The following is a 17,105-nucleotide window of genomic DNA, read 5'->3' as shown; positions in this document are numbered from 1 at the left end:
AAAAACTGAGGTAGAGGTACAGGACAACTTTTTCAAGGATTTATGCCTTCCATTTGTTGGTGCTCATAAAAGATAGGTTGTGCCCGAAAAATCATCTCTATTAGGCATTTCCAACTGGTCATTGTGCAGCACATTAAATGGAAAGTTGAAAAAGCTTCTTTTCTTTTCCTTTTTTTTTTAAGAAAAAGTAATGTAGAACAAATCGGCAAATCAAAGCCTTACGCTTGTATCAATGATGGTGACATTGGATCCACTTCGAATCGAATCCGCCTACAACTTGGTCACGATCCGTTTGAATCCCTTATGGGTCGAATTCTTTTCAAAGTACTTTTCAGATCCTACTTCTTGAGTATGGGTCAAGATCCATTTCGAATTGGACAGTCCATCGAAGTGTCCTAGGTCCTATTACATTTTATTAGAGTTTAGGAATAGGGAAGGGAAAAGGAAGAAACTTGAAAAAGATAGGAGAATTGTCCTCAAAATGAAAGTGGGAAGATGAAATGTTATTTGTCGTTTTGAGTAGGATTTTTAAATCTTACGAATTTCATTGAAAATGAAAAGTGGGAAAATAAAATGCCATTTGACGTTCTGAGTGAGATTTTTAAATGTTAAGATATTGACAAATAACCAAAAAGAATAAATAGCCCTCGAAATGAAAATTGGAAAATGAAATGTTATCTGCCGTTTTGAGTTGGATTTTTAAATCTGAAAAGAAATAGGTGAATCGTCATGGAAACAAAAAGTGGGAAAATAAAATGTCATTTGTCGTTTTCAGTAAGATTTTTTTATGTTACGAAATAGCCCTCATGAATAGACAAATATACAAAATTATGAAGGGTTTTTTCGTACATTAGCTCCCACCATTCATATCTAGAACCCTCCATTTGATTTTTGGAGCTGTCTGGGTCACAATCCAAAATAAATCTTAGGATATGTATTCAGGATTTTTGGAGCTGTCTGGGTCACTATTCAAAATAATTTTGGATCTTAGAATATGTATCCAATGGACACAATTCAGATCGAGCTAATGTGGTGAAATCCTATCCATTAACGTCTAGGCTCCTTTGGACCCATCAGACCATCAGGGTCCAGTAACATCGTCAAACATGGAGGAGACTTTTGGTCTATCACTCCTCCATTGTAACTTGTAAGGCTGATCTGATGAATCTTTTACATTGTTTAGATTAAGGTCCTGTCTAATTGGATTTTGATAACCGATTGTGACTCCAAAACTGTTTCTTGGACTCACAATCAGAGACAAACAGCGCCTAAGTCCAATTATTGGTTTGGTCCCAAACTCGGTTGGCATCACAAGCTACGGGTGCAACACTGGTTGGGTTGGGTTAGATCGGGTTGAGGCCAACCCTAGCTCAACCCGAGATAGCATTCCCTCGACCCTAACCCAACTCAATCCGAGCTTTAGGTTGAGGATGGTCAACCCTAACGCAACCCGCTGCTAAATCGCTCAACCCTAACCCAACCCATCTAACCGTAATCGGGTCAGGTTGGGTTCGGGTTCACCTAGGGCCAAACAGAAAAATACAAGAAACAAACATAACCCAAAGAAAATCAAGATAAAATTAGAAGATGAAGGTCGGGTTGGGTTGCCAAGGCCTCAACCCTAACCCAACCTGAGGAAATGCCAACCCAACCCAAGCCAAAATCGGGTTGAACCTGTCTTGGTTCGGGTTGAGTCCGATCCAAGTTGCACTCCTAGCTGATGCCTTTTCCTTTATATAAAGGCTCCAAGGTATAATTCCAACCCCACGCCAAAAGAGAATCCACAGTTCTCATTACATTTGACCTAATAAAAAAAGCCTACGATCTATTTTAGCCCCATTTGTGGCCATTACCATAATCCTAGGCTTTTTTCTCCACAAACGAAAGCACCGCCGAAAGCATTCTCGGGACACGCCATGCAACAGATACGTAGTTAATTGAGAATAACCCACCACAGTGGCACAGTTACCCTTCTTAAAACCATCAAAATGCTCCTGTGTTGCAAAGGTCTATGAAAAATCGTTGCTCATTGTAAGCCCATTTTCATCGCATTGTTCAAACTGCCAAAATCATATAAATTGGTGATATCTTTCCTTCATAATGTAGAATCATAGTGAAGGGCTCCTTTGACCTAGTGGACCACTATTAGTCAAAAGTCATTGCTTTTGGGTTGATCCTAACAAGCTTTTGATCAACAACTATGGATCATACAATAGCTGATACAACACATTAGATTAAGCCGTTTAAACTTGTCTCATACCAAGCTGGATCTCACCTAGTCCTATACCTTCTTCTTTTTAAAGTTGATATATTTCATTAATATTGAGATATTAATCAGGACCAGTAGTCCCAATCTACATACAAAATATTAAAACAGACTGGACCGGCATACCGGGACCAAGCCTGAATGAAGTAAACATTTACATTGGGAGATAAGCATTCATATTCTAAACGGTTAACTGTATCCTTTACATCTTCTTACAACCAAAAAATATCTTCCACCTGAGCCTACTAAAGCCGTTGCTTACTGCTGACCATCGACCTAGTCCTATACCTAAACAAGCTTCCACTTGGATTTGTAACATTCCATCTGCCTTCTTCGGCAGCCCGGCTTTCACTCTAGCCTTTTCTTTCCAAATAGCCCATTTCACATTTTGCCCCTTGTGTGAGAGCCCACTCTTTGGTAACTTTCACTCTGTTAGATTTTGATTTTCAAAATCTTATTTTTTGGTCAAAAGATAGTGTTCGGAAAATATTTTCTAAGTGTGTTTTGGAAAAGGAAAAACTTTTCTTTGAAAAAAATTGCTTTTTGCAAGAGAAAGAGAAGAGTGCAAAAGTAGTGTGAAAAAAGATGGTCTCATACCGACTCATAAGAAAGAAAAAGTTGGGCTTATAAAGCCTTACTCTTTTCTCTACTTTATTATGGTGCTCAATGGGTCTTAGCCTTGGGTTGAACCGCGGGACGGTGCAACGCAGCGTTCGCGCACGCGCGCGCGGCGTGGGCAATGGGCTATAGGGCGCATAATGGCACTTTTTTATGCGCACTTTGCACTTCACAAAGGGTCGGATCGTAGTGTAACGACTAGTGGAAGATGAACGTTGGATGGTGTCTCATCTACTCAATGGTCAAAGGCCCAAAGGGTGCGATCTGCACCATAGATGGGCAATCTAGCGGTTCGGAGTTGAAAGGGTTTTTACACAAGCCAACGATCACTTCATGATTGATCTTATCCGTAGAATCGCGATTAGACACGATCTAATGGTCAGAATTCAAACCCGCTGAAAGGATGTCCGGAAAGGGTGTTTTTCAAAAGGAAAAGCCACCGAAGCTCTATAAAAACAGTAAAAAATACTCATTCTAATAGAATTCGGATTTCTACTATGGCATACCCAAAATCACTATTTCCAGCACAATTCTCTCTCTATAAACCCCTACAAAGTTTCTGTTTTTACTGTTTTAGAAGTTCTCTTCAAGTATTCTGTTTTCTGCAGAAACAGAACACTTGGGTCTCAATTACTTGAAAAATTCAAAGGTGATTCGGACTTGACTCCGTTCAGTGCAGAATGTCGTCAAGAAATCGGTTTGGAACCGGGCTTCATTGTATCTTGGAGGCGAGTTCGTGGTCCCCTTTGCACACTACTGGTGGGGGCGAATATCATCTTAAAGAGAGCGTTTACTCGCCTTGAAGCATCTTTTTATCTTCTTCTCATACACTATAAGAAAATTTTCCAACACACTATTCCTTCGTTTTACCCGATAGCCCTTCCTTTTTACGGTAATCTTCTTTGCATGTCACTCCTTTCATGACTCGAATAAATAACGCGATGGCTGCTCTGCTCTGATACCAAATGTTAGGTACCTAACCAATATACCAAAAGCCCCACGGCAGATGAACACGTTAGATTAAGCCCTTTGAACATGTCTCATACTAGGCTAGGTCCCACCTAATCCCAAACCTCAGCAAGCCCTCACTTGGTACAATAACAAAACTATTTAAATCATTCTCAATTGCTTAAATTCTTTGGAGGTAAGTCGAGCAAAATTATATGGTGTGCACGCATAGCTCCATGCAATGGGGAACAGGCACCTCTATGTTTGATCCAACGACAGTGTAACCCCAATTGTTCCCACCTTGGCAATCTTCTATGTTTTGATGATTCCAAACACAAACTGATTTGTGTTATACTTCTAACGTGTTTGATGTTTTAGTGTATGTATTGGAGATTCAAGCATGTCAAACACTTAGGTCAAGAAAAATGGCATGGATCGAGGCTTGTGCATCCTTGAACACCATTGGAAGCCAAAGGATGATGAAGGCTTGGAGCATTCAATGAGAGATCTTGAGGAGCCAAAGAAATGGAGGTGAACCATGCAAGAGTTCAAGACTTGAAGATGTGCCTCAAAGTAGAAGATTTGAAGGCTCAAGTCTTGTGTTAGATTGTACATTTAATCCCTCTTAGGTACCCCACCTTGAGGCAAATGGAGTCACTAAACAAGTGACCCTAATTGGTAAACTAATCTGTATTCCAAAGGACAGATTGTGGAAAATTAGCTTTGGTCCAAAACATGATAAATCATGGACCAAGACTTAAGTAAACACCCCCCATGGACTTGTAATGGTAAAGTGATTGCCCTTGTGGTGTTCCAAGACTTTGGAACCCTCATAACAATCTCATCTATGTGTTGAATTAGAAGTCCAAGAGACCCAAATCAAATCAGCATAAAAGACTGGAAAATCTGCTGAAATAGGCTTCTCGGAACTCCGAGAGAATTCTCAGAGCTCAGAGCTCCGAGCTCGGAACTCCGAGAAAGTCCTCAGAACTCCGAGAAATAGTCCAGGGAATAAAAATTCACTCCTTGTTTGAATTCCCGGAACTCCGAGTATAATTCTCGGAACTCTGAGAAATTCTCTCGGAACTCCGAGAATGGTCTGAAAGCAAAACAAATATAGCCGTTGGGAATTTCGCAAAATTACGACTATGCCCCTATAACGGTCATATTTGGGTTTTCTCTATATATATATGAGTTCCCTATGCCTTGGAACAGATCTCTCTCATTCCTAAACATGTTCTAAACATATTAGAGAGGAGTAAACACCCTTGTGCCTCAATTTGGGATATCTCCAGGGATTCGACCTAGGCTTGAATTTGTACATCATTCAAGAGTGAAATTTGTGTGAGCTTGAGAGCTATCTACCCTTGAAGAGGGAAGTTGTATTTTTCATTTTCTTTCATTGTATTTGGGCGAGTGTTCGGAGAAGCAGAGCCCTCTCTCCGTGGTGAGGATTGCCACCAAAGTTAAAGCAATTGGAGATTATAATTGGCATCGGTCTTCGCCAAAGTTAAGAAGATCAACATAGTGAAGCCATCAACGTGTTTGGTTGGTGGAGTGGAGTAGGCCTCGTGGGTTTGAAAACCAAACCACTTTAAATCTCAGGTGCACTCTTTCTTGTCTCTTGCTCTTTACATTTGCATTGCACTTTAGATTTAACTTGTATGCTTGATTGCTTTTTGATCTCTTATCTTTAATTGGAGAGTTTAAAAATTGGGTTAAAGTTTCGAAAGGTTAAAACTTGTTTTATAAACCCAATTCTCCCCCACTTTAAGTTGCCACCATCATACTTGGGCCTAACATTAGGATTTCAGACAACCTCTTATAAAGTTGGATGTTTGGATCAAATATCAAGGGTGGCACCCTAATTACACTCGGGTAAGCACAGACAGCATGTAAAACCTCGGAGGAGCAGATAATCAGAAAAGTAGAAGGAAAAAATATATAAAAGAGCTGAAAATATATAGGCTGTAAGTCAAGATTATGCATCAAAGTCGGTATTATTCACGTCGGTTCGTAATTCAGTGGTTTTGGTGTATTATAGCGAACTGTATTGCCGACCGGTTCATCATACTGGTGCACAATACGACATGGCATGGAGCAAGATTATTGGTTCACTAAGAAGATTCCCATAGTTGCACAATTTCTTGGGTTTACTAGATATTTTGGTTGGTTTTGGGGTGCCACATCATCTACTAATGGTGTTTTGTTATATGTTTTGATTCAAACCATAAGGAGAAAACTTGCATTCTCCCCCCACCCCCTGTCTGCCCATGTAACATGACTTTTGTCCCCCACCAAACAACTAGAAAAAAGGTGGTTTGTTGCTAGTAGAGTTTTGGGATCTAGCAATCCTCTCTCTCTCTCTCTCTCTCTCTCTCTCTCTCTCTCTCTCTCTATATATATATATATATATATATATATATATATATATATTGGTATGATGCCCTATTGCCCCATTATTTTGGTAGCGACACTCCGTACCATGAAACTACATTTTTGACGACCAAACATTACTTATCACTACTCTGCAAGCAAACTACTTCACTGATATTACACTTGTTGACTACTTCAGTTCTAATTCATCATTACTCTAAAAGGCAATTACATGCAACCTAACAGAGCCAAAATGACACGCCACATATTCAGATTGCTTGCTATTCTGCTGGTTCTGCTCTAAGCAAAATGCTCAAACTAGGATAGAAGAAAATGCCAGCTAATCAAGAATTATTCAATGGAAAATACAGAATAGGAAAAAAATGTTGCCATTCAGAAAAAACAGATAGGACAACAACGTTGGAAATCAAAATGTTACCAATGCTAGTCACAGTAAGCCGACACAGGAAAGCTTTTGTCAAGCATTCTGCCATGTAGAAAAGTGTGAAGGACTCTTGGGTTCAAAGGAGAAGAGGAATTCCATTGTCTTCTATCTGTGGGCCCCAAGTATACTCCATCAAAGATGGTAGGTAGGCCTGCAAATCGGCAGTTGACTATGGTAGGTATGAGATGTATTTTACACTAGTCATATCGTATCAATGTGCATATTCTGAAAACAGGTATTTACAGAGATAATAGCCCATAAAATCATGTAGAGTGTGAGTAATTCAGTTCAGTCTCTCAAGGATGTCCTTGGCCTTTCTCTGAGCCCTTAGAGTGCCATTCTGCACAAGCCGCAAGATCGCCCCACTGGTGTCCTCTTCTTGTCTGATTTCACTCAACACCGCCAATTCATTGATACAGAGTGAATAAAGAACAGCCACGGAATTCTCCCTATTGTGTTCACGAGTGCTCTCCCTAAGGATCTTCAGAAAGCAAGTCACTGCATTGTACAGAACCATCTCCTCAAGAGCCTGCTGATTACTTGACAGCATCGCAAGGATTGGTAGCGATCCATCCACGTATGTTTGTTCCGTGATAGCCATTAGGATTACTCTGACTGCCCCATCTCTAACAGCTCTTGCTTTGTTTTCATCCATTTTACATAAAGAGAAAATTGCAGATGCGGCGTCGTCCTTAGCAATCAAATTCCCCTGTTCGAGAAGGTCGATAAGAGGTTTCAAGGCACCCAATTCACCAATCTTGACTTTGTTCGAATCAAGAGCAGATAATGTGGTAAGGGGGCAGCGGAATTGCGTCTAGTCTCCATGGTTCCATTTTGTAAGGCATTTATAAGCAATGTTGTTAGGAATTAACAACGCAGCAGAATAACGATGCAAAGATAAAACGAAAGATCACACACAGAACACATAGATTTACGTGGTTCACCCAACCAGTTTGGTATGGGCTACTTCCACGGCAGAGCGACAAGCCAACGATTCCACTATTCTGAAGAAAAGATTACAAACCCTCACACCTCTCTATGGCGTCTCCTGATAGCACATACCTTTTATATGGCGTTCAGAAACACGTTACAATAAAGAAAAACCCTAATTCATGAAAGTACAAAACTACCCCCGGTATAAAAAATACCTTAAAAAAAGTGTACAGTGTAAAGTGTACAGTACTTCCCAGATTAGACTGAGATCAGGCTTCACCAATAACAAATGTGATGGCTCCGGGTGTCTCGGCAACAATCGTCTTATTGTTGTCATGGAGGGAGAGATTAAGAATTGTGGTTACACTTTCTTCTTGGAGCTCAGGGTGCTGATCCAAGTCATTCCTCCGGGACAACAATGAAACCAATTGGGGGATCGCATCTGGATTCTGTCTGAGAAGGGCACGGAAAGAGGGCTCTCCTTTGGTGAGCATTCCGAGCTCTTTTACAGCTTGCATCTGTTCACTTATGGATGGCAAAGCAATTTTCTCAAGGAGTGAATCCAGCTGGTTACGCTCGAATAGGGAGATCCATCCCCTGAGGGGTTTGTTGATGGGAGTCCGAGTCAATTGGATCCCATGCTTCTCACAGCATTGTGAGATCATCTTCTTAACCAAGCAATTGGGAGTGAGGATCGAATGGGGGAGGACCTGAGATGTCTGAAGACAAGTCCGCTGGCCCATGTTAAGCAACTTCTCTATGAAAGGCCGGTCGTAGGTGTACAAAGAGAAACACAGAGTTAACCATTAAAGCAAGGAAGTGGTGGAAAGATTTAGAGGTTTGGGGTATTGGGGTAAAATTTGTTCATATATAAGCAATATGATGTAATTAAACCCCGTTTGGGTAAAATCTATTACATATATAAAACACAGAACCAACCAGTAAAGTTAAGAAGTGGTGCAAAATCTCACTGGTAATATCTGTTGCATATATAAAACACAGATCCAGCCAGTAAAGCAAAAAACTGGTGGAGAGATTTACAGGTTTTGAGCATCAGTTTGTGGAAAATCCCTCTGATCTGGTAAAAACTTTTGCATATATAAGCAATGGGATGCAACTAAAATCTGTTCTGGTAAAATATGTTGCATATATAAAACACAGAACCAACCCGTAAAGCCAAGTGGTGGAGAGATTTACAGGTTTGGGGGCAATGGGTTGTGGAAAATCCCTCCAATTTGGTAAAATCTGTTGAACATATAAGAAATGTGTTGCAATTAAAATCCATTTTGGTAAAATCTGCTGCATACATAAGCAATGTGGTTAAATTAAAATCCATTTTGGTAAAATATGTTGCATATACAAAACACAGAACCAACCAGGAAAGAAAAGTAGAGTTGGAAAAATTTACTGGTTCAGTTCATTGGGTTGTGGAAAACCCCTCTGATTTGGTATACATAAGCAATATGGTTCAATTAAAATCTGTATTGGCAAAATCAATTGCATATATAAAACACAGAACCAACCACTAAAGCAAAAGAGGTGGTGGAAAGATTTACAGGTTTTGGGTATTGGGTTGTGGAAAATCCCTTTGATTTGGTAAAATCTGTTCAATATGGAACAAATTATGCAAATCAGCAACTTAAAAGCAGGGATGCATTGACATAAATGTGATTGGAAATAGGAAACAGAGGAATTCAGAATTCTTATTCTGAAAGCAAGGAGCTGAACGAAAAAACTCTAAACTGTAGAATATGCAAACAGCAGCACTTTAGAAACAAATTAGATACAACTGAAATATAGAAATTCACCCCAATGAGAACACAGAGGAGAAATCACCACAAAGAAAAATAGGGTTACAAAAGCAATGAAACCCCCAATTGAATTCTTCAACAAAAGCCTTACATCTTTCATAAGCAAAATGAATCGAAAATGAAGATCCAATGAGAAAGACGAACGCAAAACTTAAACTGAAAATTATTAGCAAAGCAAAAAAGAAAGTCTAATCAGACTCAAATAACCAGACTCAAATAGAAATTGCTTTGAATTAAAAATATGATGCTTCCTTTCTTTTCCCAATTTTAGAAAGAGACGTTAGATACTTTTGGGAGATTTGAAAGTTTCCAAAACTCCTTGCCTTGCAGCCCACGTCATCCCCCCCCCCCCCCCCCCGACTTGAGGAGAACTCGACCTCGAGTTCATGTTCATTGGCAATGCCGTCATAGCCTCTCCAACTTCAAAGACCTTACAACGCCGATGCTTTTCTTTTTTAACATTGTACTTAGCTGTAGGCGGAATAGGCCTCTTTTGTTTCCTTTTGGTGCCATCACGAATCACTTTCTTCTTGGATTTGGCAAAGGATTCTTTTATTCTCAAACATGATTGCCCCTCCACTTGAGAAGCCTTGGCGTCCTTCTCATCCGCCAATGGTTGAAGTGCATAACTCTTGTTGTTTTGACGAACAACAAAGACATTATCTCTCCCCGTATGAATTGAATCCCTGTCAAATTGCCAAGGCCTCCCCAACAAAAGATGACATGTATCCATATTGATAACATCACATAAAATTTCATCCTTGTAAGCACCAATTTCAAAGGAATACGACAACGTTCAGTTACCTTCTTTTCGTTACCCTTTGAAATCCAACTGAGCTTGTAGGGAATAGGGTGGTTTTCTGTCTTTAACTTCACTTTCTTCACCATGTCCTTTGATGCGTAATTGTCCATGCTACCTCCATCAATGATGACGTTGCAAATCCTTTCTTTGACCATACACTTGCATCTGAAGAGGTTGTTGCGTTGCGTAAATTCCTCTACTTTTGAGGTGCACATAACACGATGCATCACCAAGGATCGTCCTGGAGCACAAGTAGTAGGAATGGGATCTTCTGTATTTTGTTCCTCTTCATGCTCTTCTTCATCTTCTTCATGTCCGTCACCAACGACTAGATTTGTAGTATGCCGGCAACGTTTGGGACACTCGTTGGATTTGTGACCCACTTAGTTGCACTTGTAGCATATGATCCGCTGTTCGAATTGTGACTCGTACGGATCCGGTCGTGAATTTTGGGTCGTTGTCGAAGTAATAGGAACATCTCCGCATCCTCTTTCTCGTGTCGGGAATGCTTGGGTATACTTGTTTATCCCAACAGGAAGATCCAAAACTGCCTTCTCTTTCACCATCGGAATCGCCATTTGCGATGTCTCTACAACGGTTTGACTCTCATAAAAATCCATACGGGCCGAACGGTTAAGCTTAGTCTCAACTTGTTCTGCCATCTTTACCGCCTCAGACAGTGTCCAAACTGGGTGGAGGGCGATTTGATCATAGATCGCCTGATGAAGACCTCCTTTGTAGCGTGCCACTCGTTGTGCCTCAGTCTCCGAAATATCGTTTCTAGACGATAGCCGGTAGAACTCTTCCGTATAATCTCGAACCGATCTACCACCTTGACGACAATTCTGGTACGGTTGAAAGAGCACCTGATTATAATCAATGGGAAGAAATCTCTCACGAAGATTTGACGCATCCGTGCCTACGTCCGGATTGGTCGCTTTCCCATCCTCGTACAAGAGAGTTGAAGTTGCTCCCAACATGCCGAAGCACCTCCCTTAAGCTTGATCGCCACAAGCTTTGTTTTCTTTTCCTCAGGAACTTCCATATAGTCAAAAAATCTTTCGACCGCAGCGAGCCAGTCAAGAAAATCTTCGATGTGTAGCTGGCCTTAGGGGTGTAAACGAGCCGAGCTTGGCCAGGCTCGGCTCGTTAAGCTCAAAAGCTCGGCTCAGCTCGGGCTCGGCTCGGTCAGGCTCGGCCGGGCTCGCGAGCCTTATCGAGCTCCGGTTATATTAAATTCACACCCCTCATCTTCCCTGGACAGCCTTATCTAGTGTAATTTGACTACTCTATTTACACTACGGGGGGTGGTCCAAGTAACAAATGGGGTTCCAAAAAAGAAGTGACATATTTTGCCTCCCCCTTTCACTCCCTGGACAACCCTTTTAGTGTATATATTAATATATAATATATATATTTAAATATATTAAATTCTTAACGAGCCGAGCCGAGCCGAGCCTGGCCTAACTCGGGCTCGGCTCGTTAAGCTTAACGAGCCTGGCCAGCCGGCTCAGCTCGGCTCGTTAAGGATTCGAGCCGAGCTTTTTTCGAGCGAGCTTCCGAGCCCGAGCCAAAATTGACACCCTTAGCTGACCGTTAAATTCGGGCAAATCCACCTTAATACGATATTCGTGATCACGAGCCGCGGCTTGCGGAACACGACCACGAGCATGTCTTGGATGGATGATTTCTTCGAATTCCTCCTCGCTAGAGTAATCGTCGTCTTGAAAATACGTATCTCTAGGGCCGGCGCGAGGAACTTGTGGTAGAGCTTCAGCGTATCGTCGACGATCACCGTCGTCGATTTGGGGTTTTGATACCACCTGGCGTAGCCGGAAGCGCGAAAAACAAGTCGAGGTTGATCAATGTCAACACCGATCGGAATAAACCTTCGAATCCACGAAGGGCACTCGTCGAATCCACGAAGAGCTATTCTTCGAATCCACGAAGAACAAGATAAATAACTTTTCTACCAAGAAAGAAGAATTTCTTTATTTCATGAAACAAACATGAACTGTGCAACAACCTTTGCACATAGGTTTTTATAAAACACTAACTTCTTCTCCAAGTAAAACTCTACTTTCTAAATCAACTACTACCACCTAAAGTCCCAAAAAGCAATAAATAACTAAGTTCCTTAACTTAACCAGACTCAAATAGAAATTGCTTTGAATTAAAAATATGTTGCTTCATTTCTTTTCCCAATTTTAGAAAGAGACGTTAGATACTTTTAGGAGATTTGGAAGTTTCCAAACTCCTTGCCTTGCAGCCCACGTCAATCATATTGACACATGAGCCTATGAAGCCATATGAGGAGATGTGACAGAGCATGAGCTAGAGGATATTATTTTGAGTGCTGACATGACAGGGGAACTAATTGTAGAGAAACACATTGAGGCTACTATTCCCACTGAAGAGCAGGATGAGTTAGTAGAGGATGGCATAATTGTTGATAAGACAGGGGATGATAGTGAGATGACAGAGGATGAGTCAGAGTTCACCTTGGCTTGGTTGGATATTCCATTTCACCATGACACTTTAATCGATCATGGTAGATTTACATGGCAGATATCATTTGTTGTTGAGAAGAGATACATAGCAGAGGATTTTTATGACTTCCGGTACAAGGACATGGACAATTTGCTGCCAAGATTGATCTTGTGGTGGGTAACACACTCTGGAAATGATCAAGGCAACACCATTGACGGGCCCTGGGTGAAGTGCCTTGATATGGAGAGTTATGTATTTGACCCCGGCATCGGCATCATGTTTCTTTGGCCGAGTAGTAGAGGGACGGCATCCGTGCTAGCCCAATGACCTGGTCTATATACCCCTTCTTGCAAGAAGGAACCGAGCTCGAGGACAAGCTCTCTTCCAAGGGGGGGAGTCTGACGTAGAGCGGGTCCCGGCCAAAGAATATGGGCTCACTTGGAGTGCTCGGAAAAATTAGTGGGCTGTATAAACATACATGGCTTCACAATTATAATTTCCCCACACCCACAAACTGCTTTTAACTAAGTCCAACCTCGATATTTCAATGCTTGGACAAGGCATTTCTAGTATCAAGCAGAACACTAATACAGACCCAAGACTCATGGTCAATTATTCCACTTTAACACCACACCTTTAACATGCCAACTTATATTGGTTGTGACGTTTAAACAAACATGTACCAAGCAGAAACTTTCTCCTCTCTGAGTATCAAGTTCCAAACAACCTTTAAAGCCCAATTACAACCTACAAATGGAAAGATTTAAGCTACAATTCAGTTGTGCAAATATGTCGAATTGCTCTCTGATGTATACAATTAGCCCGTATTCGGATCCGAACGTAGTGATTAGAAGTGAATCTGAACGTGGTGTTCAAAAACTCATGCTTAGGTGATTCGACAATTCCATTTTTTAATTGATCAGTGATGTTGTTTGTGCTATCAGATCTGTAAGATTTTCCATCACTATATATAACAAGAATTCCAGATAAAATGAAACGGTAATGAATGGATCCTTTATTCACTTTCTGGATGGAAAATTGCAATCGAGAGGAAAATGCATACAAGGAATTCAATTGAATTTCAAAATTTCCTTCAGTAATGTTCTCTGATCTAATAACAGCATTCAAAGATAGAAGAAAATTCAATATGATAGATCCAATCGAGGGGTCAAGAGCATGCTTACTGAATTTCTAAGATGATCTTAGTTCCTTCCCTGCAACAAGGAGTTCAAACAGCTGCAAGAACGAAGATGAGTGGAAATTGTACACCTTTGGCTCACTGCAATTGCTTGATTAGGGTTTCCTTCTCCCTCAATTTGGTAGCTAGAGCTCCCAATTGAAGAACTCAGATCCAATATCTTTCTTGAAATTCCAAAATTTTCTTAAAATGAAACAATACTCCTATTTATACTAATCGTAGCATGCTAAAGACAAAAACACCCCCTCATGTGGCTATTGCATACACTACCACATGATTACATGGATATATCCTCCACAAGTTTGAAAAAAAAAAGTAAAGGAAAATGACAAGCCCTCTGGATAAGTGAGCCCATATTCGTTGGCCGGGACCCACTCTACGTCATAAAGCCATTAACCAATAATCACCAATGATGGAACCTCGACTCAAATCTTGAATAAACATCAAGTCTTGAATTCAATGAGTCCAAGCACATCATATGGAGTGATTGCAAGCACTATAATATACATTATTTTCATTTCAAGGAAAAGTGCTTGGTACATGTAATGTTTACAAGGGTAATGATGAGCAAATGGGCTCGTGATAGATTTATAACATGGTGTTTAAGTGTTTTAGTTACAGGGATACTCTTAATAAGTCTACCTATTGGAGTGTGGGAGTGGTGCCGCTTCCTATGAGGGCTAGTCTCTAGAGCACTCATGAAACCAAAATATAGACACAAGGCCAATACATGTGTCGTCATTTAGAAATTGCCTATAAAGACGAAATATTGTGTGTGAAAGTATGTCCGGTTAGTCGAATAGAATAGCTAGTTCAAAGATACGTCTACTATGCAATTCTGACTAACTTTGATGTGTTTTCACTAAGTGAAGGTTCAAATCGAGAGATATCTTCATTTATGCATAAGGTTTCCAAGCCTGATGAGAAATTTATTTTCATTTATGCATAAGGTTTCCATGCCTGATGAGAAATTTATTTTCATTTTGAAAATATTGGGGCATTGTTAGATATTTTTCAAAATGATATTAAGAAATTAAGTGAATTTTCACATGTTTTATTTAAAATAGAAAATCAATTTTCAGACAGGGCAGGTCGACCAGGGTATCCCAGGCGACCGCGGATTGGTTACTGGAAACTTAAACGATTTCCAGAAAGGTGTGGAGGTCGACCGCGGAAGGCCCAATCGACCGGGGTTCTTTGGATAAAAATAAATAAATAAAAGGAACAGAAGCATGTTGGCAGGCGACCGCGGTAGCCCGGTCAATCGCAGTAGCATGTGGCGGACGATTTCCGTTGGAAGGAAATTGACATGGTTTCCACTTCCGTTTTTTAACCTTTCTTCATGTCTTTTGCTTCCCAACAGCCATTGATGTTTTTCAAACACAAGAGACACCTTGTGGATGATCCAAAATACTTAAATCCCAAAGAGTTGCGATCGAATGATCATTATTCAAACCAATCTAAGAGATGTCTTGAACGGATTTTTCCCTTAATGAATAGTAATCTAATGCTCTATAAAAAGAGCAGAAATCTGCCTTTTAAATATACAGAAGATAGAGAAAATCAGTTATTGATGTAATTTTCTTTTCCATCTCTCTAGCAATCTCCTACTCTCTTGTTATCTCCTACTCTCTTGTTTTCTTAGTTCGTTCATAAAACAGTACACAAAAGACTGTTTTCTGTAGAAACATTTTTTGTGTTTTTCTCCAAGGCTTGAAACTCTTGAAAGGCGTTTTGGGTTTGATTCCACTTGTGCAAAGTGTCATCAAACATTTGTAGGATCTTCCTACAAGGTTTCATTGTATCTTGGAGGCAATTCACGGATCCCCTTTGCACACAACTGGTGGAGGCGAAATTTGTCTTAAGGAAAGCGATTACGCGCCTTGAAGCAACTCTACAGAATTCAATCTTCTCCAAAATTCCCACCAACAATAGTGACTTACACTGGTTAGTCCCAAAACATTTTTTGGAGGTATAAGATAGTCAAGCAATTGCTCAAGGATAATTTATAAGCTACTAATATTGGCACTGCCATATTTTAATAATTTCACTAACTCTCATTGTCTTTTCTTATTTAATTGGCTTTTTAAAACATTTGGGAATTGCAATAACCTATGACAGCTGGTAAATAATAAAAGACAAGTTGTTTTAGTGCAATTATTAAAACATGGTACTTCTAATATCAATAGCCAATTTTTAGGGTTATGATATTTTCACCCCCACCCCCCTGCATTACATGCATGCTCCCCTCTTAACCTGTCAAATCAGGTTAAAAGGGGAGCGTGCATGTAATGCACGGGGCCAGGGGGGTGAAAATATCATCACCCAATTTTTATTGATTGTATAAGATAAAGTAATAAAATTGTGGATCTATTGACTGGCTAACATGGGATATCTCGTAATACGAAGGGGACGGGGCTAAACAGTATCAAATGAAATTACCTAAGATGGTGCAAGGGCAAAGATATTCTTAAACCCCCACCCCCACCACTCTCTCTCTCTCTCTCTCTCTCTCTCTCTCTCTCTCTCTCTCTCTCTCTCTCTCTCTCTAGCCTGTATAACCACTCCAAATCTCTCTCTCTCTCTCTCTCTCTCTCTCTCTCTCTCTCTCTCTCTCTCTCTCTCTCTCTCTCACAACCGTACAACCCATAGCATAGGATGGGCCACAATGTAAATAGGTTGCGCCCCAAAATCTCATTTCCATAGAATGATCCTAGCCCTCCGATCTAAAGAGAAACTGTATATTATGGAAACCGCTTTAGATTGGAGGGTTGCGATCATCCTATCGAAATGATTTTTGGGGCACAACCTATTTACATTGTTTCCTGGATTATCCTATGGTGCGGGTCATACAGTAACTTTAAGCCCAATTGTAGAACCCACCTATAATCTTCAAAATGAAGTGCACGGTCCACACAACAGGATGATCCAAGCCATCCATTTGATGGGCCACAAAGTAAATCGGCTGTGCCCCCAAAATCATTTCCACAGGATGATCCCAACCTTCCGATCTATAAGGTTTCCATAATATGCAATTTCTCTTTAGCTTTGAGGGCTAGGCCCATCCCGTGGAAATGATTGTTTGGGATACAACCTATTTACATTGTAGCCCATCAAATGGATGGTTTGGATCATCCTATGTTGTGGGCGTACGGTTCATTTTGAAAAACATGGGTGGGCCTACCTTGTTCAAAGATTTAAAGAAATTAATTGTTGGG

The 17,105-nt window shown here is 40.5% G+C and overlaps 1 long non-coding RNA gene and 1 pseudogene across 2 annotated transcripts; both read right to left on the bottom strand.

Moving 5' to 3' along the window:
• Window positions 1-6,501: 6,501 nt before the first annotated feature.
• Window positions 6,502-14,177, bottom strand: LOC143889932 (uncharacterized). 2 transcript variants are annotated; one of them, XR_013254999.1, is made up of 2 exons: window positions 13,874-14,177; window positions 6,502-6,822 (listed from the first exon to the last, which is right to left on the bottom strand). It is a non-coding gene; the product is annotated as an uncharacterized LOC143889932 (long non-coding RNA). The 2 variants fall into 2 exon arrangements; XR_013254998.1 differs by having other exon boundaries at window positions 6,502-6,804.
• Window positions 6,829-8,640, bottom strand: LOC143890546 (U-box domain-containing protein 9-like; annotated as a pseudogene).
• Window positions 14,178-17,105: the final 2,928 nt, after the last annotated feature.

This window comes from Tasmannia lanceolata, unplaced genomic scaffold (assembly GCF_043159265.1).
Source record: "Tasmannia lanceolata isolate RefF3 unplaced genomic scaffold, GAP_Taslan_0.1 ptg000013l, whole genome shotgun sequence".
In the NCBI taxonomy this organism is placed as follows: domain Eukaryota; kingdom Viridiplantae; phylum Streptophyta; class Magnoliopsida; order Canellales; family Winteraceae; genus Tasmannia; species Tasmannia lanceolata.
The sequence above is the reverse complement of the archived record's forward strand: the minus strand, read 5'-3'. Positions and strand labels throughout refer to the sequence as shown.